Consider the following 24,965-nt stretch of genomic DNA (forward strand, 5'->3'; position numbering starts at 1 on the left):
GTTACTTCCAGTAATCATAAAACACTTTATTTTATTAAAAATATGATGCAAATTACTGATTTCTGTGCAGAAAGGGGAAAAAAGTGAACTTTTCAGACTAAAGATAAAAGAATTAGTTTAGAAGGCTATGATACTGAGATCTGTCAGCCTGTGTTGGAGTAAGGATAAAATGAGCGCATTGAAAGTGATAATTCATGTTATTGTTGTATTCAATGAATGCTGGCTTCTGTATTCAAATGCTTTAGAGTTCTATTACATTCCAGCCTTGCAGAGGTGTGCAGCATTTTATTTTTCTTTGAACTCTAAGCCTTGGAGAAATAGGAGTTATTGTCTGAATAAATCAGAAACACACTTTATAGCAGATTTTTTAGAGGTCTACAGTAAGTGCTTTTTCACTGCAGGATAGTTCTCACTTTGACAAAGTCCTTCGTTTGCTGAGCCTTTGAAGATATTAACACTTTGAGGAAGCCAGTTAAAAGCCATTTGTGTCAGCAGCATTAACAGGACAATCAAATCTTTGTGTAGAGCTCTGTTGTTTATTACTGTCACGGTCCATTAAAGCTAATCAATTGTTAATCTTGGTTTCAGCGACCCCTTTGCAACCCTTGCTGGGTGATTGTTGTTCTTTATCAAAAATCTCATAATACCATCTGCTCAATATAAAATAATGGCCAGAATGATTTGATAGTGTACATTGAAGTGGAGGGGGACAGAAGGCTTATATAATAGTGTATATAATTCTGCTATCAAAGAGGAGGTTTTTGGCATTTGTATTGCCTTGGCTGACGTGTGGAAGACAGGATTAAATGCTTTGAATTAGTGGTATGTGACACAGCACCAGTCTGCGCTCTTTGTGCTCAGATATTCTGGAAACTCAGAAAGCACATAAAGAAAGTGCTTTTGTGCTTTTTATTGGTCCAACGTCACCTTCTATGTCTTGAGAACAGTATAGATAATATTGTGTCAGTACATAAAAGTGATGTAAGGGAGAAATAAAATTATATTAATATTTTTATTGACTGTGAAAAAACACCAATTTAAAGAAAATCATAACTGGAAGTTCATCTTTTTGAGTGCTGGTGTTCTCTTCAGCAATGCTGAAACTATATGATTTGGTTAAGCTAGACCTGATCCTTTCTGGGCGTTTTTCTTAGTCCCATCATTAGTTTTGTCCTTAGTTATCCTATAGGTATTCTAATCAATACACTGTAATGCTGTGTAATGGTCTAAGCACTCAACTGTCTGTCCCTGGACTGAATCTATTGGCACCACCAATAAAAACCTCGTCGTTATAAACATAAATAAAATTCCCAGTGAATTGAAAGAAATAAATCAAAATGGGTGAGATGATGTTCAACTCATCAGCATTATATATCGCATGTTCGAGTAATGGCCAAACTAAGAATCGGTGAGAGCTGACTTTGAAGATTTATCCCACAGTATTTGGGCTTCAGGAGATTCTTCTTTCTGTCAGGGATGTGAACCAAGAGCTGCGCTTTTAGCAAGTTAGAGGAAATGACCTTCTGAATGTTACTTATACTTGAACCTTTAACTCAGTCCAGGATTGCCAGCAAGTTGCCTTGTCACAACATTGCTATAGTCTTAAAGGTTTGCTCATCTTGCTTTATACAGGAGGCTGTCTCTGTGCTTGCCTCTGTTTAAGATGGAGTAATTCCTCCTGATATTGGGGCATTAACACGATGAAAAAAACAATATAGGGGCCAACTGCCAAGCACAGACCCAGCAAAAGTGGATGTTATGGATTTTGAAGTGATTCTTGAATCACTTTTTAGCTTTGACTTAATTGTTTGCCAGAGAAAAATTTTTGGGAAAAGATTAAAAAGAGGGTAAACCCTTCTGTTAGGAGGTGATCTATTAAAAAGAAATTTCAAATCATTCATGATCATTGCTGTTAACTGAAATTTGACCCCCTGATCATTTACTTCCTTTGTGCTCGAGGACGTGTTTCCTACGATACCAACTGCCTTGGTACGATTCCTAGAAACACTGTTGTGGAGTTTGTCTTCAGACCCCTGGAAGAGGCTCTGAAGTGGAAAATTCTTCCCTGGAGCTGCCATACACCTAAGATTTTACTGCATATGCAGCCGTTACAACCACATAGGTTTAGAGGCTTTCTCCTCCCACCACGTCTCCTCAACCCACTGGAAAGTGGGCAGATTTTGTTGTGTAAAAATACACCAATGTGATACCCAGCTGCTCTTCTTGCGCAATTACTAGTGAGGAGGTAAAGCACGTTTAAACTGCAGCCGTGTGCTCTGTGCGGGCACCTGAGTCCTCTACAGCGTCATCTGTTCGTGTGGCTGTACCCAGCGCAGAACAGAAACGCACAGAGCACTGTTACCATCTGAGCACACTGAGGACAAGACCTATCATACTGCTGTAGTATTTCGGGCTTTCAGTAATCTCAGGAGGCGGATGCTCGGCAGTGGAACTGATGCTGGAGTTCTCAATGGAGCAGTAAAAGTAACTTGCACTTTGTTTATTACAAACGTTTAAAAAAAATAATAATTTAGGATCAATAAGGATTTATAATGCTTGGTTCCTATCTGGTTTTCATACCTCTGACCCCAGTGACAGGAGGGATTCATACAAAATCTTGTTATCACTACGGGTTCATTTGCTGAATGGTTTCATTATACACCCACATTTGCAGGGTAGTTCTTTTATTTTCTGTGTGTTAATTAAGTTCATTAGTTCATTCGCCTTATATTCCAGCTGGGTTTTCGCTGCGCGTGTGTGATGTGATAATAAAAAAGCAACGTTATTTCTTTTTAACAGAATCAAGACTAGTGCACCGTAGATGTCACCTGAATTACTACATGTTTTCTTTTCAGATTGTGGTATTTTCACTTTCTGTATAAGACAGGAGAGGTTCAAGTGCCAACACTTTGAGATTGTGGACCTTATTTCAGTTTTATGTCACAAGACTCGAAGAGAATGAATAAAATAGTTTTTAGGAAAGGATTACTTTCTTCTAAGAATATTCTTAATTGAATGGGATAAAAAAGGAATAAAGGTATAACGCTGCTTTTCATTATTTTTTTATTCTTTTTTTTTTTTTTTTTTAGATATATAACATATGGCTGTGTCTTAAGGAAGAAGTTTTCGAAATTATACTGGAGTTAGGTACCTGTCTGCCAGTATTTGCTGGCTGTTAATTCTTAATTGCATTTCATGTCCTTGAAAATCCCATCCTTACCCTTGGAGCATGTATGTTGGCTGTAGAAAATATCTTGTGAAATGAGCAGATGGATAGTTAAGGATTTACCAGTGGTTTGCACAGGTGAACAACGTACTTTATTCATATTTAATGATTTTTGAAAGTCTAGAAAAGGTGAGACTTCAAAGGTGTAAGGAGAAAGCACAAATCGCAAAAGAGGGCTGGGGAACAGAATTAGTCCAGTTCACAAACTCTGTGGCTTCTGGGCCTGATCCCTCACGTGCTAACGTTACTGGGTAGGTGGTGGTTGTCTTTCAGGGGCAGCTACCTGACTTGCCCTGATTTTGAAATTCAACTGCTAGATACAGAGCTTAAATATAGACATAAACCCGTAACTTAAATTGCTGCTACTTTTAAAAATAAAAAATCTGACCTAGATGTTTATTTAGTATAATGATACCATGCAAAAATTTATAATGATGGATTGTTAAATTCTCAGGTCTTTAATTACAATTTAATCAAATAGGTGGTAATTACATTGATATCAGTTGCTGGAAAATACGAGGATAAAAGATAATTGAGAATAGCTATTCTCCATAATGTTATTAAACTCCTATTATAACCCGTGTATTACTTTCATGTTAGTATTCTAGAAAAGTCTGTTTGTATATTTATTATCTCACTAATTTTGAATGAGGCACATAAAAACTAGATTTACAGCCTATTGGTATTAATATTTTTCTGGCTGTTGAATAACGTCCACAGACTGAAGTCAGCTCTTGAAGGGTTCTGAACATCCACGACGGAAAGGGAAGTCCGTTGGACTTCAAGCACTTAGCACCAAGGGCTGAAATGACTTTTTGAAAAGCGCATTTCAAACAGCAGCGGAACATCTGAAGTTTGATGTGCTTCCTAGGGTATTTATCCCAGCTGTTACTCCCTCAATCAGAAATCAGTCTCTCTAAACTCCAAGCCTGAAAACCTAATATGAGACCTGACACAGTCTAAATTCCTTTTTAGACTTTCTTTGAAATATTTTGCAGACCAAAGTGAATGGAAAGTGGAATGTACATATATTTGAACGGGATATGGACTGCATACCTGTAGCTTGTAAGAAGCCACGAGGAACAGATCCTTAACCTGCACCGATCTAAACTGTTAATTTTGCCCTGCGCAGCTCTTGCGGAAGCAGCTAGAAACCCTGGAAACTTTATTCAGTTGTAAAATCTGCCTTTAGAACTCTTTCCTGAGGTGCCTCTCACAGGACTTGCTCTCAAGGGGCTCGTCTTTGAGTTCCTCTAACACTTGCGATATTGCAGGAGGTTCTTCTGTACGGTTCTGTGCATCCAACCGAAGGCAAAATTCGGACACAGCCGTGACGTAGAAATGCTGAGAGGACCTGTAGAAGTCTTGTTGTTATTGAGTGTTCTGGACAGTTGAAAGTTTTCAGTACTGATCAAAAGATAAGGGAGATCAAGGAAAAACAGTAAGCGTAGAATTCTGAATGCCGTTCAAAACCAACAGCAAAGCCACAAACTCTTAAAATTTACACTGCGGTTTGAGGGCCAAGAGGAAGGCAAAAGGGAATAGAAGCATGAGCATCTACTGAGGTAGTGAACTACAAGGCACAACATTTAAATGATAAAAGCATCTCTTACAGTCTTTATTCAGTTTTAGGTTTTCCTTTGTTATTTTCTTTTTCTTTCAGAAAATACTTGTATCCCTTTTTTTCTGAAAGAAAAAGAAGAAGCTTCAGCTTTGCAGTTCTTAGTTCAGTATTATTCTTGTTGATTTCTGTGAGCTCAAATTAAGGACTTCTCAACTGCTGTAATACCAGAACTGCAACAAATTGACTTCCAGATTTTTAGCTCTTAGGATGAGCCCTTTCAGCGGAGAGCACTTTAGCTTGTCTGCTCTTTCCTATTTATTTGCTGAGGTTGGGAAGAGAAAAATTGAAATGACTATGGGACTGGGGAGACATCAGTGAAATCAGATGTTACTGGTTAAGAATTCTCTAGAATTGATACGCGTGTAAGGTAACCTTCAGAGGAAGATTCCACATCCTTTCACTCTGCGCGTGTGGCAGGGATTAGGCGTCGGAAAGAGCGTACGGAGAGAAGAGGGGCCATGTACCTTTTGGGTTATTTTAATCTCCAAGATTTTACCTGTTTTCTGCCTCTGCGGTAAGTGAACAGAAAAAGAGAACAAGGTTTTATGAAGCCAGGAAAAAAAAAAGGCTAGCGATATTTTAGTTCATCTTCTAATGATGAACTTCTTCATTAGTTTTTTTCACTTTGGAGTTTTGTAGATTTTTTTTGAGAATTGAGGGAAATTTTTGGCTTTTAAAAACAACTATGATAAGTGGATAATTTTCATTACTTTTCCCCCTTCCACACATGCATCTTTCTAAGAATTTCTAAGTTCTCTTACTGCAAATAATTCAAATGTAAATTACTAGAACTATTTTATTTTTATGTATGTTGATAACTTCTGTTGACAAGGAGTGAGTTTGATAGCGAAGCACAGAAACGCATGGAGTTTAATGGTTTTAGAAGCAGAGATGCAGGAGTGGATTTTTCGGGTAACTTGTAATTTTTCTGCTGTAAATAATTGTTTGGCTTTTTGGTGCCATTCTGCCTTATATAAGGGAGCCATCAAAAAGAACGGGTAATACTCTGCTGGTTTAGTTGACTGGTTATTCTATCTACTCGTTATTCTTATCTATCTATGGGGCTCAACAGCAAAGGCGCTAGCAGCTGTGCTCCGAATTTGCTATTGCAAATAACATGCTCTGCTTCTGAGAACGTTTGGCACGGAGTTCCGGAGGTTCATTCTTCTGACTGCAGTTATGGGACTCGTCCTTTTGGTAGCCTTAACAGGTTAGACTCATTAAACAGCTACCAGAAGTAGTTTTCAGACAGTTCTGGATTTATTCCTGCCTACCTCTCTTGTGATAGCAATCGCTATCTGAAGCGTGTGAAACGTGGAATGAAGAACACGCTATAAATTCAGTTCTGCCATCAAATATGGACACGGTGCTTTTTGCCTGGTGAAATCTGCTGTAAAAAATTATAGAAATCTGAAACCTAGAATTGTCGAAGAACTGTATGACCGAGCAGATAATCTCGGAAGACAAGATGTTTTCCTGAGGCTTTTCCTGTTATTTGTTTGTCCCTTTTATTGTGTTCGCTTGCTACTAGAAATGAGAAGGAAATAGCATTTTCATCCCATGAGTGTTTTCAGAATTCCTAGTTTTCCGATTAAACACTGAGACACCCCAAAGGTTTTCCTGAGCAAGAGAAGCCTCCGCTTCGGAACAACTCATAATCAAATAGGTGGGGCTCTCAGGATATGAGAAACCTGTTCAAGTTGCTTCTCTAGTGAATATTAGATTATTTATATGATGTGAAACAACTGCAGCAGAAGAGTTTGTGAGACAGTCGGCCCAGAAAAGCCTGATGGATGGGGCAGTCGCTTTGGATCGCAGAGGCCCTGGTCTGAGTTTCTGTTCGGCTGGATGCAGAGCGTGGATTTGGACTGCAGTGTAAGACTTTTCCTCTGGCACAATTCTGCAAAAAAGGAATGTATGTTCCAAACCCAAGAAGAGTCACAGGTCAGGTCTAACAGCAATAATAAGATGGAACAGAAATTATTTACATACGTATGATACATATATACAGTTTTTCCTTTCCCATGCTTAAATCATTAAGTATTTCCAGGTTGCTTTTTTTATGCTCTCCGTAAGCATCTTATAAGAATTAGAGACATGTTGAAAAGAAATAAAAGCTGCGATTCTTGCATATTCACATAAATTCACAGGTTAAGGTTATAACTAAAACAGAAGTTCTCGTTAAAATAGTGATAAAACTTGGAGTTCGCAACACGGAATTCTTTCTTTTATTGTTTTTGTAAGGCAATTCTTTAACTCATTCCAAGAGAATGGATAGAGAAATAAGCTAGTATTGTTCAGATACCGGGGTAGTGATGCACCAGAAGGAGCCAGCGTATGAAAAGAGGTACGTTCACTTTCAAGCAGGAAAAAAAAGAAAGAAAAAAGCGACATTATTAAATGAACATTTAGCAGAAAATCAATAACAATACTTAATGCTGCAGCCTTAAAACTGGATTGAAATTTGTCACATCGAGCTGGGAGTTAGTGTGAGCTTGCAAGAACCTCACTGGAGGCTTCAAAAAATTTTCCTCTTTCAAAATGCCTAGCATTCCTTCCAAAAACGCCCAAACCAGAATAGCTCCGCCAATGCGATTGCCTTTCCACACGGTCAAATAGCATGTGATCCGTGCGTGCCACAATTTCTAATGGAGAAGTCGGTGGCTTTCCCTGTGTTTCACAGCAGCCTGGTGTCTGGGAAGGTGAGCAGCTCCTGGGGGCCACGTCCACTGGTCTGGGCAGGCCAAGTTAAGGGAAGCAAGGGCAGGCAGGTTTGTGAGAGGAAGAGTGCGGAGGACGCAGACGAAAGCAGACACGGTGCAGTAAAAGGTTAGGTGTCAGAAGACCGTAAAGTGCAGGAAAGGAGGCTGGAGAAGGAGAAATAACTAAATAATGCGTAAAGGCAAAGCTGTTAAGTGTTAATATCTTTGTGTTTCAAGAGTACTGACAGTAATCTTTTTGCAAGTCTCTCTAAAACCATTACCTTTGCTTATAGTGAGGCTAAAATGGAGAAACCATTTTCAGCTTTTTTTTAAAAAAAAAAAAAAAAAAAGGAGACAAACCCCTCTTTCCTCTGTCCTCCCCTGTGTCAGCTTAGGCAATTATATCAACAGTAAGAAGCTGCCTGACACAAGCTTCATTATAAAACAAAAGAAACCTTCGGAGAGAATAGTAGTAGGTAACATTCAAATATCAAATACCATTTAAAAATGGGTTTCAGAGAAGTTTGGCAAAACAAATATGTGAGGGAGGAACGCTGCATAGCAGATGAGGAAAAATATCACAATGGCATTGAAAAACATATGTTCCTTGAGATTGCCATAAACCTCAGAGAAACTGGTCTCATCATTGTCAGAGCAGACAGAGATGACGCATTTAAAAACGTGTCTCTAGTAGACCTTTATGGGACTGTCAATTTCCAATTCTAAGTAACCAAGAAAGCAGCTAAAGAGCCAGAGAGAAGGAGAAATGACCATGGAAGATGCAGTGAGAATTGCCAGTGCTTAACGTTTGGCATATTGTGATAGCAAACAGGAACTTGGGACTAAAAATCACTTCATGGTGGGCAGTCGTTTGACTCGTTTGTCGAGACTTGTGGCCTAGAAATTAGTTATCATCCCTCTCTCAGGGGGGAAAGAAAAAAAAAAAGAGCTTGTCACCTTCTGAAAATGCCTTCTAATTAGCTTTGAACTTTCTGCCGCAGAAAAGGTCAGCTGCTCAGCGGCTTGAGCTCTGAGCCCCGTGCCTTTTCTGAGCGATCTCACGCCGGCAGTCAGGTTTGCTTGTACGCTCCTTCGCTCCCGTCGAGATACTGGTGGATGGTTTAACAAAACGACTCTCCTTGGTTGAAGCGAGGCTGAGGGAAAGTGGCAGTTCCGAGGATTTTGATCCTATCAAGATTCCTTTTGAAAAGTGCTGCTCTGGCTTAGCTTTCCTTTACCCATGGGTATTCTGTGTGTATCAGGCAGCACAAGGAGGTGGTGTACAGAGATTGTTGTTTTGTGGTTCATTAAGACTTCTCCACCAAAGATACGCAGCACAGTCTGTCATCAAAGCTGTGCGTTCGAGAAGTGCGTTTTGCCAGAATCCCAGCCTTTCTGAACGGTCTGGAAAGTATATTTTAAAGAACTTATTTGAAACCTCTATTTACTTCTGTATTTACTTGTACGTCCTTTGTATCTACGTTTAGTTTCTGATCCGTTGAAAGGACGGGATGCTAAGGCGCTTCGAGGAGCAGGCAGTGCTGGAGTTAATGTTCTCATTTATAAGGCTCATTGGTCAATGATACTGAGCTCTCCTCCAGGAAAAAAAAAAGATCCTTAATTCACTGTTGCAAAATTCAATGCCCTATTGTTCTCACTTTTCTGAAGTCACTGTTTATAACATCGCTCTCCTTTCCCCTCTGAGGAATAATATAATTTATTGGAGCAGTTCATTCATAGTCTATGTGATATCTATCTTTTGGGACAGAGATACCTTTTGCATGATGTACACACTGTTAGCTTCAAACTCTTCCTGTTTGCTTTATGTGAAAGGGTTTGTAATCAGGAATATTTATGCATCCTGGTACCCAATTGTGCTGTGCTTGCTGTTTTCTGCTCTTCGTAGAAAATTAAACTTTTTTTTCTTTTTGGCTCACACCTACCTGAAAAGCAAAAGATTTTAGAATATTACCCTATGGATTTATGATTACTAGGCAGATAGCCAGTAATAAGCAGTGATATCTGATACTACGGCCCAGACATTCTCTGCTTTTTTCCACCTTTTTCCTATTATCTTTAGGTTTAATAAACTATAAATGGAAGAAATAAATGGCAGACCATCTTTTCTCTTTTTGCGCTTTTTTTTTTTTTTTTGAGGTGCTTGGTGATGAGATTAAGTTAAAGGTCGTATATTCTTCCAACCTGGTATTTAAGAATAGGCAAATTATTGAAAAGGGTGGAAGTAATCTAGGTTTATTCATTTTTGTGGGAGAGCTGCTTTTTTGCTACACAACAATAATTTTAAATGGAAATAACAGTGTTATAGATAAAGATTTAATGAATATATATGAGAAAGGCAAGATAGAAGTCACTGAGCAGTTCGTAGCTCTAGATGAGGTCACATTTCTGACTTGTGTAGTATGGAAGTGAGTAAATCTTAGATGATCATAGTGGAAATATTTCCAGGGTATTGTACATACTGCTTATTGTACGAAAAAGTTACTTTCTTGCCTTTAGCTTACAAGAAAGATATTGAGTGAAAACCAGCTACAGTTGTACCTTAACACTTCGATTGCGCGTATTGTTTCTTTGTTTCTGAGTCTCATGTAATTGCTGACTACAAAATTAGAATACCAAGCTCATTATTTCAATCCTAAAATACAACTTGCTTTAGCCTTATGCTTTGTCTCTAATTGTAGTGTCTGTGTGTTGAGCTTCATTAACTTGAAACAGAAGGAGCCCCTGCTTTTGTCTTGAAGTTAATTAAAGCTGGTAATGATTATTGTCTGAAAATTTTCTGGGTTCAAGTAGGTTATTTTGTCTCTGCCTCTATTTTCACGCATCATTTCATCAATCATGTGGTTGGTCGATTGAGAATATACAGGATTTGTCTGAATTCAGTGAGCTATGGGGTTTTTTTATCAGAAAAATACACTTGCCTATTTGTTTAATGGTTAGTTGAAAGCTTCTGCTTGTGAAATAGTCACTGGTGACTTTTAAACTCAAATTTTTTTGAAAATTATTTGAAAAAATAAAAGCAGTTATTTTTCCATGAATAATAGTCAATAGCAGAAAACACAATAGGTAGATCAATGTCAAGGGCCACAGTTAATGGTTTGCAGGTTTTTAAAAGAAAAAAAAAATTGAAAATTTCCAAATATGACAATTCTGTGATTATGTGTAAAAACTTCAGACTTAGAAGTATAGTCTTCTACGCTGTACTCTACGTACTAGAACAGTTTTGACTGTGACTGATAGTATGAAATAATTATGCATATTTATATGCATGCCTAGTTTAGTATTCATGTTTTAATAATTTTGTTGAATGCTCTGCTTTTCAACCTTATGTATATTGCCTGGTGTACACACCTTTATCACTGGTTTTGTGGGTCGTGCTGTGGGAGATGTCCTGCTTAAAAAACAACAAAAAAACCCCACAACAAAAAACCTCCTCTGGTGAAAGATCATGTCCAATATCAGGCCCAGGGGTATTGCAACAAAGTGCAATGGATAAATAGACGAACAGATGAAATAAAAAATAGAGGATGCGCTCGCCTGTGGGAAAAGCTTGGAAAAAATGATGGTATGTTCCTTGAAAAATCATAGAGGCCAAGTTTAAATAAGTGTTTTGTTTGTGGTTCATTTAAGAAAAAAAAGCAACATTACAATAACATTAATTTGATTTAATGTTACATTTATGTGTTTCATATTTCAGATTTAAGCTAACAGCTATATAGCTGAAGCTTTTGGAGTATTCAATGTAGATGTAAAAAAGGAGTTGAAATCTTGTTCTGTGTCCAGTTAGCTTTCTGAAATGAGGAGCATGTGTTCAGATAAATATCACTGTGGATCCAAAATGTGTCTATCAAAGATATTAGTGAAAGGTTTAATCGATATTCCGTGCACGTGTGGAACTCCTGCTGACAAAGTCAGCTCAAGAGCTTTCAGCATCATATGAAAAACAGAATTTGGCAGTGAAAAAGAGTGGAGCTGGGGGGTGTGTGTCATGGTGGAAGGGACAGTGGAGGTTTTGGGTATAGAGCTGGCAAAGGGCAGCTGGTTGGCAGCAAGGTGAGGAGATCTGGTGCAATTTGTCAGGCTTGTGGGAGCTTATGCTGGGTTTGTGATTTTTGGAAAGGGTATATGGAATTGTGGTGACGTAAAATGGTCTGGATGGAGGTCACCTAAGGTTGTGAAAGGCTGTGGGAGGTCTTGGCTTTCCAAGGCGTTCACCCCAGCCCCCTGGTAGACCTTGCCACCCTAGCACACTTCTGGACTCTTCTGCGTGGTCTCTTCTTTCTGTCACACCTCCCTTCTCACCAGCGTGCCTGGCTCAAATTCTGCCCCCATGGCAGCGGCAGCAGCAGGGGGCTGCGGAGGCAGGTTGGGGATCTGCTCTGCAAAAGCGTGTGCTACCTTTAGCTCATCTTCACTCTCTTGCCGTGGGCAGCATAGACAGCCTGCTGCCCTGGGCATTTTTGCCTGTATTCGGCACAGTGCCTGGCTGTTCGTTGACCAAATCTTACATGAGGATCCTCAAGCTGTGTACTATTTTTCATAAGACCGTGTACCACTTCAGATCCCTGTAGATCTTTCCCTGACACAAGTATCGTGTCTTCTAGTGCATTCATGTAGTAGCTGGGGATCCAGATGTTTCCCGTGAACGCTTCGGAAATTAATAGTCCCATGAAGTGTCACTGATTAATGAGGGAGGTAGGGATGGTCAAAGTTAAGCGCGCACCTCTCAGGGAAGAAGTAAATCCTATGTTACCTTTTGAAAATTGTCCTAATTTTTACTGAAATTCCCGTACAGGTACGTGGCTGTTGAAGTAGCTCTCTAGAGGTCAAGTGACTATTGTTCTCCCAGAAAACCTCAAATTTCCAGGCTTTAACTACCTGTAAAAGGTCAATGATATGAAAAGACAGAAAGGAGGTAAAATATAAGATGGTGATGTTATGAAAAATTACTCGATTTCTATACCTGCTCCCCTTCCCTACTACATTCCATCTCTCAGAATTGCAATTTTTTGCAGATTTTATGGGATCTATATTCATTGGGATCTATTTCAGGTTATAGAAAGGGAAATCTCTTAAAGATTAATTGAAATTCAGAAAATAAGAATGCGTAGTATGTACAATAAAAATTCTTGAATCCCAACATGTTCGTCATTTTTGGTCCAAGTTCTGCACCAAATTCCACAAAGTAGCAGCCCAGTCAGATTCTACAATTATCCCCATAGAGAAATAAATTGTTATTTTTTAAAAAATTCCTTGTGGTCTCTTGGTAAATACCTTGCTACGTATTTCCTGCAAATAATGTCCCAATCCTTGACCTTTCTGCATGCTGGCAGCACCGGTGTTCCTCTGAGTGGGGGTTGCTGGGCTTGTGGAGAAATGAAATGGTAATTAGGGAGATTCTGCTGAAAGAAGGCAGTGACCAATACAAGGTGGAGACAGAGCAGTTTTAAAGAGGACCCCTTGCAATCCGGGGAATGCAGGTTTTCAACATTGCTCACTTTAATTAAAAGGTAATGCTTTTCAGTACCATTTGGGACTGGCTGGAGTGAAAGCTCTTCAGCCTCGGTAGCTTTTTTTCCCCTCCATTGGAGAGTGTTTTTTCCTCCCACCCCTAACGTTTCAAGAGTTGTTCCTTCTCTTCATCCTATCCCAACACGGGTTTTCATCTCATCTTCCAATTTTTCCCGTTGTATGTGAGGAGACAAAACTGGGGAGTGGGATTGTTGTCGAGTCCAAAGTGTTTCAGCTGATTCAGTTGTGTCTTACACGGGTGGCTCGTACCCACGGTACTTGGGTCAACCACGAGTGATCCTGGTGTATCGGGGTAGATCTGGGCAGAGACACAAGGAGAGAATTTACAGGGTGCGAAACTGTTTCGTTGTTGTCTCACCCTTTCTCTTCAGGCTGCAGTTCAGCTCTGCTTTTCCCTGATAAAGCATTTCTGCAGTGAGAGATCCTCCGGAGCACGTCTGAGGATGTGTCTGATGGTTTCATTAGCTTTTACCATGGTTGCCTGGCTCCTCGAGGGCACAAGCGTGCTCGCCCCCGCGTACAGGCACCTCTCGGCTCCTCTTTCCAGCTAAACCCTGACATTAACTTGTGAATTTGGTGAGCCCTGCTCCTCAGCCTGTGTGTAAGTGAACTCCAGAAGGACAGCATAAAAACTGTTTTTTGAATTGGACTTTATAGTGCCATAAACAGTGACATCATTGTATATACACACAAATATATAACGACGAATACTGCAAATGCAATCTTGGATGTTGGCTGGAAAATGCATGCTCCAGGCCCAGATTTAATAGGAACTTTCATATTCCATTCTTGGAATGTAAAGCCAGCATTTCTGTCTATTTTGACTTTTGTATTAATAAAATGAGGTCAGGAAATCTGTTAAAGTTTATCTTTAAAAATGTTTTCAGCCCAATCACCTTGTTTTAAAAATCATTTCCGTTTGTTATCTGCACATTTAAGTAGATTGTGTTTCCTCGTGATTGATTCTCCGAAGGAAAGCACTAACAGATTCCTGTAATTGATTATACTTTAATGATACATAATGGCAAGTTCTGTTTTCCATTATTGTTACCCTACACGCTGAACTGTAACTGCTGCGATACCAGAGCGTATATTGATACACAATTGATTTAGTAACATTTTACCAGTAGAACTGTCTTGCATTAACTCAAAACATGTCTCCAGGTCTTGAACAAAAGCGGTCATTCACACATTCGGGGCAGGTCCCGTCCGTCTCTGCAGATGGTCAGTTCCTTCAGCTCACTGGAGTTGGCAAAAGCCAACGCTGCTGGAGATCGGCGCAGTCATTGTTTCTGGGTTTCACGGGTGATTACAGATGGGAGTTGGCTGGTTTTTACATTTCGAATCTTTCACTTTAATTACATTTTTTTTCTTTCTTTTTGATCATCCTTTTCCAACAAATGATCCTGTGCTTCTCCTTCCTCCCCCCACCTCCCCCAAATTGTTCCCGGCGAATAAGGTGGTTGATGATCTGAAAGCGTTGCGTATCTTCATGATCGGTATTACCTAATTATTTACTGATGTCCCTGCCTATCTGTCTAATCTCTTCGCTTGTGTTTACATGGAAGACTCTACAGCGGGGATTACTTTCCGTGCACGCATGTGGTTGCATGTGCATTTGTAACAGCACGTCTGGGTCCCGTTCCGTGACTCAAACTCCTGCATGCTCTTTACTTACCCAAATAAATAGTGCAATTCAGTTGCCACTTTAGCTGTACTTCAACTCTTGGACACACGACCTGCCCTAACCGTTAGGTTACAGGGAAGGTCTGATGGGTGATCTAGCCAGATAACTCACTCTAAAGTGAGATAGCTGGCCTATGTGGGAAAAAATAAATACATTTTAAAAAGCCAAATTAAATTTTGAGTTTTGTGGGTGTTTCAAAAAGGCATACAGCTGTTGTCTTCTAAATACTCAAAGGACAGACACAGGAAACTTAATAGCTAGAACATTATAATGATGTAAAATTGGTATGTTGGAAATACTAGATAGAGGTACACGATACAGTCAGATAATGCACTAATAATAAGGCTTCGCCTTTGCCTTTATTTTAAACTTTCTTTACTGAGACTAGGGTTGTACTTAAAGCTTGCAATTCCAGCAAGTTGTGCCAACAAATCTCATTCGTTGTATTGTGTTGTGAGTCAGCAGCTATATTATTGAAACGGTAGAAAATGGATAAGGGTTACACCTCCTCACTTTCAAAATCCTTTATTTTCCAGGGATTTAAATTCCAGCTTTCAGCCGTATTAAGCCAGTGTAAGCTTTCTTAACCAAAAGTTGTTTTTTTTTTTTTTTTGGGGGGAGGGAAGAAAACAAACTGCCATTTGGACTTGGTGAATGCCAATGTTTGGCAGGATCAAAATCCTTTCTAAAAATCTGCAATAATTTTGTATTTCAGTTTTAAACCTGAAATTTTAGCACTAAGTTTCAGTTTAAAATCTGAAAACTGATAATAAAAAGAATAACTTCCAAAGTGTATAGACAGTTTGGTAACTTGAATTCTAAAACAATGAATTACCACCACACACAGATTTTGTATTTTATTCTATGTTACATAAATTTTTAAATGTTTTACATTGCATCATTGTTTATATCTGTATTAATATTCAACACTTCAATTCTGTTAAATATAGGTTAAATATAAATATGGGTTTAATGGCGTTGTGTTTGACACTGATTGCAATTCAGATCTTCCTTGCATGCTGTTCTGAACTGCTGATAGTAATAGCAGCCTTTGTACCGTTGCCTTTCATTGCCATTCCAGTCAGAAACAGCCATATCAATTAATATGTGCTTACGCTTGTGTGGTTCCTGGGTACGGGGATTATTAGAGACATTATTTTTACTATCAGAAAACAGTTTGAAAAAGATAAGAACTGCAAACACAAAGCAGGTTACGTTACTTAAATTGCCTTTTCAGTGGTGATATTTGAAGAATCAGGAATGTCTGTAGTATCTCACGCTAATTTTGGAATATAATACGCAATTTAATTTCCTGTTTATTTGCTGTTCTAGAGGAACGTTTTTTGAACTGTGAAGTAAAATTTATGCTCTAGTGCTGTGTATTCTCAGCTCAGCCTCAGATTGCAAAAGAAACCTCTACACGTTTCTTTAATTTAAAAAAACATGAGTTCCTAATTAGTTACGCATAGACAATGGTAGATTTTTCCAACTGCAAAATGATTAATAATACGTAATTAAAATGGAACCTGGATCAAGAACTCATCAAGTCTCCCTAATACCATAATACTGTACCCTTTCCTCGGCAAACAAAGTGATCTTGCCCCAGGGGATGTTGAATGACTCTCAGGAAATCTGTTCCTGCAGATACACTGTCTCCTCTCATAAGGAATGTCCAAAATTCCCATTTGGGGAACTTCTTTCCAATATTTTTGCAGTAAAAATATGCAACTCATAAAATAGCATTAAGTAAATTTTGGAAAATGTCACCAAACATGCGTATGATGTATGAAAGTGCACTGTTAACATTCTTTACAGTTGGAAGTCAGTGGTGACCAAACCTGTGCGTGCATAAAGGGCAGACCACTATTAGTCCTATAGCTATCCTAAATATTTCCTTAAAGACTGTGCAATTTCTTCTTGCCAGATTTAAAAATAAATAAATAAAAAATTCCATCAACTTGCTTCTAAGGTAGGTCGCTAACAACGCGCGGATGAACAGAGAATAATACCTCTTTACTTCTTCCTTTGTATGTTCCCCCCCCGCCCTCCCCGATACTCGCCAGATACTCACTCACGGCCCAGACGATGGTAATGAATACCGTAGGAACGCGGGTCTGGAACATGTCCCAGCTGTTCGATGGGAATAAGTACCGTAACACTGCGAGCCACTAGATGCCACTCTTGTCTCATCCCAGTACAACTCTGAGAGTATTTATGATTGTTTAAAAAACCCAACTACGCCCTCCCACACCCAAAGCCCTTTAAAGATGTTCCCTTGGCATTTCAGCTATTTTGCAATTTTTTAATTAAAGTTACAATATGACCCTATTGTTTATAGTATTCCTTCCCGCCTCAGTAATGTTACACTTGTTTATAAACATTTCAGAGCTATCCCAAGACAATTTTGTTGTCGCGGGCCTCTTGCATAGCTATGTTGTGCTATGTCTCATTTTTCTCTTTGGGTGGAATTCACAAGCTTCTGAAGTGTGTGTTCATCCGTGTTTCTGATTGATTTCACAGCCACTTACGGTGCAAGAAGCTTGCACCAAATTTTACAAAAACTTCACCTTTGTATTTTTTCTACACCAGGTACAGTAGGAAACTCTTGTACTTCTTGTATGTTCAGATTTTGCCATTGGCAATCTCTCTGCTGCAGTTGTCGTGACATTTCCATGCAAGTTGCCTGTCTGTAGATGCCTATCCCCCAATTTGCACCTTTCAGGGTTTTCTTAGGCAGGTAATTGATGAAGAATAAGTGTAAAAATGCTCAAGTTATTTGAGACAATACAGGAAAAGTTAAAAAAACCAAACCCTACAACCTTCAACATAACAAAGTTGTAACCTTTCATCTGCCCAAGGCATAATGCAGACCTGGACCTCAGTTATAGTACATTTGAATTTCTTTGTTTAATCTCATAAAAGGAAGCGTTGCAACCCAAATGGATGCACAATTAAAATATTAAGCTTTTCTTCCAAGTTCGTCTACATCTTCCAAAGAAAACACAGTGGAGTTCTGAATACGTGTATAAGAATCACTCCTTTCTGCATCTTGCAAACTATGTGGAATATAGCGGTCACTTGTTTCCAGAGAAATGTTTCCATATTCTGGAATGTCTTTTAAAATGATCACTCAAAATTCAATAAGAAAATTTCTCACAAACTTGTCTGTCTCGCAAGAAAAGGAAAACCGAAAGAAATTTGTTATGATGTCAGTAGGGATAAATATATCCTGTTTTGTTGGTAAGATGGAACCTATTCCCCTTTGGTTGTGTGAATTTGATATAGCCTTTAATATGTGACTTTAATAGTTTTCCATATAGCATCAAATATTTTTATTGCAGCCTTAAAAGTGTATGTGAGAGAGCTTCTATGTACTGTAAACTACTTGTATGCCAGCCGGAGTCAATGGAAGCTGCTTGCTTGAAAAATACGCAGTGTTTTGTAAGTAACCTGCAACAGCCTGTGAATAACAAGGCTGTGTAACGATGAAAAATTATAGGCATATAAAGACCTCCTGCACATTCAATTAGGTTGGATTTAGATTTATCTGAGTACTTTCCAGGGTATGTGGAATGCTGTGAATGGATAGAAAGACACAGAGGGATGCATCCATTGAGAAAGCCCTTTGTAGTCCGGTGAGATTCTCAGAGGCAAGGATTGTTGGTGGGGCTCCGTGTAGAGAAATGTGATTGGAACGTCAAAATGTGTAAATACAGGAAAAAGATCTTAGTGCATAAAAATGTGTCAGTAAAGAGGAGACGGGATTATTTAAATAAAAGTAGAGCTGTCTTTCTAGAGAGTTTATAGACTGTATGCAGATAAAAGTAGTATTCTGTTCTTTTTAGGGAAAAAAAACCCTATTAGTGGTTTATGGAATTAACCACACTAGATGTAGACCAAAGCACAGAGCTAAGGATGCGTGTGGAACCTTAACTTTATTGCTTCCATATCTCGGAATAATAACTGCGCAACTTGAAAGTTCCCTTTTTGTCATTTGCAGTGGAATGATTTAATTTATTTAAGTTTCTGTGATGAACCCTTAATGTCTTACACATGTAGGGAAGGGTATAGTCCGTGACTCAGCGCTCAAGTCTCGAACTACAGTCTGTCTGCAATACTGCAGAGAGGAAGCTTTTTGTGGTCATTAGCAAACGCTGACCTCTCCGTTTGTGTATGTTGCCTTGACCATGCAGTTGTTGAAGGGCAAGTTAAGGGGATGTGGTTAAATTAGTCTGCAAATTTATTAACTCGCTTGGGACCGTGGCAGTTATTTGTTAAAGGTCACTCTGTAGATCTCCTTTACTGTCAGATCTTCCCTTTATAATCTCTTCCCAATAAGCTCCCCATTACTTCCCTTTTCTATGAATATTTAAGTGGCGGTGGTGAAAAGAGAGTCTTTGTACCAGCTTCTCTAAAGCGTGTCTTCATGTAGCATACCTGGAGAAAATAAGTCTCTTACAAAGCCGTATTGACTCACACAGATGGGAGGAAGCATTTAGTTTGTTTCTCCCCGAGGGGCAATGGCTGGCAGTTCCCTTTGTCCAGGGTAATTCCGTGCCCTCAGTTGGAGAGCTGCACGTCGAGGGTTTGCAGACACCAGTTTTGCTCAAGAGCCACCGTCTGCAGACGGAGCAGCAGCTCCTGGGCAGCCTGCGCACACCCTCTCTTTTCCCACGCCAGGACCCTCACCCACACCCACCGCAAGCCCGTCCAGCTCTGGTGAGGAGCAGCTCGCCCCTTGTGCTCCCCGAGCAGCATCCGTCCCCCAGCTGAGCCCCGGCTGCATCCTTCCTCGCCTCTCCCAGCAGCCAGAGCACGCGGGCAGCACGCGTGGGTGTGGGACGGCGCTGCGGGGCCGAGGAGGGGTGGAGGGGCTCCAGCTGTGCTTGCGGACAATGCGGCAGGGGTGGCCGAAGCCTTGGCTCCTCATCCAGGTAAGACTGAGCGCTGCTGCCCTGCCTGCAGCACCGCCTTACTGCTCCGAAACAGTTTGTGTGCTATGGTTTGAACACCTCTTCTGTCTGCTGTTGTCTCTAAAAGAAAAAAGAAATCTGAGTATCCAGTACAGTCTTCCTCTCTGTGGTGATGGTGGGTCTTCTCTGAGTAACGTCTCCCCACCTTGAATCATGGGCAAGTTGCCCGTGTCAGGAAACTTCTAGTTGGGCATTAAAACTACCTTGCTGATGCCACTTCTGGAGCAACTGAAAGGGAGAGAGGACAGACCTTGGTACAGGCGTTTCCAATCCCACAACTGCATACAACCCCCTGCAGTGTTTCTCACAGTCCGTAGAATCATTGAATCACAGAATGGTTTGGGTTGGAAGGGACCTTAAAGATGATCTAGTCCCACCCCCTGCCCTGGGCAGGGACACCTCCCACCAGCCCAGGTTGCTCCAAGCCTCGTCCAACCTGGCCTTGAACCCCTCCAGGGATGGGGCAGCCACAGCTTCTCTGGGCAACCTGGGCCAGGGGCTCACCACCCTCACAGCCAAGAATTTCTTCCTGATATCTAACCTAAACCTCCCCTCTTCCAGTTTAAAACCGTTACCCCTCATCCTATCATTACGCTCCCAGATAAAGAGTCCCTCCCCAGCTTTCCTGGAGCCCCTTTAGGGACTGGAAGGGGCTCTAAGGTCTCCCTGGAGCCTTCTCTTCTCCAGGCGGAACAACCCCAGCTCTCTCAGCCTGGCCTCACAGCAGAGGGGCTCCAGCCCTCGGCTCATCTTCGTGGCCCCTGTTCCAGCAGGTCCCTGTCCTTCTTGTGCTGGGGGCTCCGGAGCTGCACGCGGTGCTGCTGGTGGGGTCTCAGCAGAGCAGCGGGCTGAGAGTGGCGTGGAGGGGCAGGAGCGCAGGCATGCAGGCAGTGGCTGGTAGGCAGAAGGAGGCAGCGAGCCCTCGCTCGGTGGAGTTGCCGCGGGACCTGCAGAGGCAGCAGGGCCCGGCCAGCGCTGGGGTGTCCCTCGTGGGAAGCCTCAGGCAGAGCCTGGAGGGAGCCGCGGGGCGGGAGGCTGTGCTGCACAAGGGTGAAAGTCTGCCTCTTGTCAGAGTGGGGCGTGCGTGCGGATTTTTCCCCCTCATTGACTATTTTTTTCCCTCCTCTCTAAATATTAAGTTAGAATGTTCTCCTCAGATGTACAAAGGCAGACATTTTGAAGGAAATTAATTTTAATCTAATAAAATATGTCCAAGACTTAGAATTTGCAGTAAGTGTAACCTTTTATTTATAAATAAAGCCAAATACAGTACAAAACACTAAAGAGAAGGGGGGAGTACATAACCAAATGGTTTTTTTTAGTGAATACTGGGACAAGGAGGTTTATTGCCCCATTAGTGCAAGTATATAACTTGGAGGCCAATAAGTGCTGGACAACTGTGGGCTAAAAATACAGACAAATATGGTTAAGAGCCAGATTTTATTTTCAGAGTTTTTGCACCCCTTAATATGTCGAACCTGTTTAAAAATATTTACTACAGAATGACAACAATGTGATAATTGATCAGCTTATGAATATAATCAATGATGTATATGCTTTTTAGCTAACACAAGTAATAAAAGTAATAATAGTAAAGAATTAGGGATTATTTTATATTAAAATCAACACAATTATACTTATTAGCAGAGTAGGAAGTTGTAATTAGAATTCAAAATGTGTTATAAAATAACTTTTAGCATTATGATATGCCATTTATAATATTATAATTTGCTTATTCATATGTTTTTCTGTTCCCAGTGTACAGAATGCTTCTTTTTAGGGAATCGTACAGCAATAGACTGCAGAAGACAATGGTAGCTCAGGACAGTTTAAAGGTAGCCTCGTAACTAACTGTTGGGTAAAATGATTAGAAACACCCAAGTCTGTTTTGTCTGTGACATCCTTGGTGATGCACGCCGTGTGAGATGCTGGGCTATCCACGCGGCCAAGCGCGGCGCCACGAGGAGGCCGTTAGCCGTGGTCTTGAGAGCAGAAGGTCTGAGCGGTACGAGGCTGCCTCCCATGTTGTAGGCTCCTCTCTTAACGATGCCAATTAGCTCGGGCACGGTACTGTGCAGGCAAAGTAACACAGCCTCCAGGTCGCTGTTTTTAGTCTCCGTATTAAGAGAGTTCCTGCCCTGGGCTGTGTCGGACAGCACGGTTATCCTGAAACACAGCAGAGGTCGCTCCAAATTTAAAGCCAAATGCAAGATTTGAGAAGGAAACTTAAGTATTTAAGTCACTCAGGCATTTATTTTTTCCATTTCACTTCTCATCGTTTCAGGAGGCACATGCAATTTTGGCAGAGTAGGACCAAAGTCTTAATTTATTTTCCCATGCTTTATTCCTTATATCACTTTTTTCTCTGTCATCTTGCTTTCACTTAATCTTAGCACGGTGAAATACCCACCAAATTCACAAAGTGAGTGTACGTAGGAATGTATTACTCCTGCTTATTGCAGGTAAGTAAACACCAGTGAAAGCACGTGCTTGCCAAAGCTTTGCAAACTTTATGTTAAAACTCGTGGAACCGTGCCAAGCACTGATGGACTTCGGCTATCATTAAAAGCTAAATTTCCATGAGATTTTTGCGAAGGTTCACAGAACTCTTCAAGCACGTTTGAGCCCCACTGCAGTAATCTGAGGACTGATTTATTGTTCTATATCAAACTCTAAAAAGGTTTGGGTTTCACGTTTTCAGCATTACGAGGAGTAAACTTTGAAGATTTTTCGATCTGATCCTGACGCACAGCTCAGAGCAAAACCCAAAGTGAACCAGAGTAGAAATCAAAACTGATTCTTCTCAAACCACGCAGACGAAACCTGCAGCTTTTTTCCCTAGAACTCTGTATTATATGGCTTTCAAAGGACTGGTAAGATTTTGTTCCTATTTTACAAATACAGGCAAATAAGACTTGGCAAACAGCCTTGTGAGAAAGAAGTGAAAAAGAGAATGAAGGAAAATAGATACAACAAAGCTGTGAGCCAGCCAGCCCCAGAACCATACTGCGAAATGATACGACTAAAATATGTGCATGGTAAATAGTGTGACATTGAAAAATGAAACATGCAGTGTTACAGCCAGAGGAGAAAAAAGCCAGCTCCCCAAATTGAGTTCTGGCAGTACGTTCAGAGAGTCGAACAGGCATATGCTTGATTGCAGTTTGGGTGGAGAGGAAGGAGATCCACAGAGCTCTATTTCAGTTCTTTCTCTATTTTCCCACAGTATGAATTAATCACATCTAATACTAATTATATACTTGCAACATTCTAAATTCCTGCATAAACTGTGGAAAAATGTGAAGGCGTTTCCAAGGCTGGAGCAGCTTTAACAATGAATCCGTATATGTGCTTTTGTAGTTGTTTGCTGTGCGTCATATTCAAGGCCAGTTATGCTCCGCAGATTTACTCTTCTGTACTTTGATGGTGATTTACACTCCTAGGGAAGCCGTTGGGTGAAACCACGTCTCAGAAATGTGGAAGCTTAATATAAATAAATTAAACACAGGCGCTTGATTTAAGTGAATCACAGCCTTTTGACGTTTATAATTTCAACACATGATTGTCACCAGCTAGTCAACCTCTGTGACTCATGGCGATGCTTAAGCTGTTGGCTGGTAGAAAATGTAAAAATAAGGGGTTTTTTAGCTATTCTAGGATGTCTTCTGGCCTGCATCCACAGAAGTGAGACAGATTCTGAGATGCTAACAACATGTTAGGAAGCTGTCTTATTACTTATCATTCTGAATTAATGATGCCCTGATTAGCTTGCCTGTAAGCATTACGTCAAACGAAGAATTTCTTTCAGGCCTGGGACACAGGCAGGTAGTTCTTCTGTTGCTGCTGAACACAGAACCATCACCTGACTGCATTGGTGGAATTATTTCAGCAGGTCAATCGGAGAGAGAGCACTCAACTCTCTCCGTTGCTAGTTTGCTCTTGCCTGGGCCAAGTCTTAGGCAAACTACTGTGTCTAGGTTTCACCCCAGAGAACCTGTTGAACTTGGGTGGTGACGCGCTGCGGGTGCTGCGTTCAGAAATGGCGGGTTTGAACTGGGCTTTTCCAGCGTGGTCTGTTCGGTGCTCAGGGAGCAGCTCAGGGAGTACGGCCGGGGGTGCCTGTTGGATGGAGGATCTGCTGATGCGGAAGCACCGGTAACGCTGGGGAGGGCTAGTCATGCTATGGAGAAGTTCGCATCAGGCCTTTTCAGTCCTGCAAGAACGACAAATGTGATAATTCCCGTCTTACAACTGGGGAATCAAGATTGGTCTCTTACCTGAGAGAGACAAAATGTTGATTTTGATGGGTTTTTCTGCATTTTTTAACAAAGTGGTTAAAGACCAGTATCTACTGAAAAATCAATTTTCAGCAAGATTTCATTGTGGAAATATATAGACATGCTTGTCTATAATTTGAAGTAAAAGCAATTGCTGTCATCTTGAAGTGGGACAGAAAACTTTCAGAAACAACATTTAGAATGTCACAATTCTTGCTTGAACTTCATTAACCTACTAATTTGTAGATAATAGCAGAGCCTCAAATAGTAAGACTCCAGTGAGGCTGGCGTAAAGTAAGAAGTTTCTCATTTTATCTGACTTGCTCGAGTTTTTACTTCTGGCAGCCTCATGACGGATATGTTTTCTGCTTCAGTTTCATCTGCGTTTTGTATAAGCTAGGTTTAGGAAAAATAGAAAGAAACAAAGAATGAATAGAATAAGAGAGAAACAAAGGAAGAAGCCCTTCGCCTGCTATCATCTTACAGTTCTTCAGCAGGTCTGCTGAAACATTGGGCAGCAGTACCATGGGATGTACAAGTACCACCATTGGAAATACTCTGAAAGTTTGAGAAACGTGAATATCTGAGCTGACCAGGAAAAATGTGGGTGAGCTAATCTTGCTGCCTTCCATGGAGAACTGTAGGGGACTGGCTGTATTTTGAGGGCTGTCTTCTCTTTTTCCATTTATTGATATTTGCCTGACAAAGTCCTGGCCTTCAGAAATTACTGTGAGGCTCAGCTAGGAGAAAGCCCAACGTAACACTTGAACTTTTGTCTGGAAGATGCCAAGTGTTGGGCATTAATACTTTGAGCTGGGAGCGCAGGAAGACGTACTGCATGTGTGAGTCTTGAACTCTCGGCACCGCCGATCTCTTTCCGAACATCCTTAGTGACGACCAGGAGGGTGATGTGCTCGTTGGCCACT

The 24,965-nt window shown here is 40.7% G+C and overlaps 1 protein-coding gene across 1 annotated transcript in view; it reads left to right on the forward strand.

Moving 5' to 3' along the window:
* CACNA2D3 (calcium voltage-gated channel auxiliary subunit alpha2delta 3) overlaps positions 1-24,965 on the forward strand; it is a 457,404-nt gene that overhangs the window by 136,709 nt on the left and 295,730 nt on the right. The window lies entirely within an intron of this gene.

This window comes from Rissa tridactyla, chromosome 10 (assembly GCF_028500815.1).
Source record: "Rissa tridactyla isolate bRisTri1 chromosome 10, bRisTri1.patW.cur.20221130, whole genome shotgun sequence".
NCBI classification, from domain to species: Eukaryota; Metazoa; Chordata; class Aves; order Charadriiformes; family Laridae; genus Rissa; species Rissa tridactyla.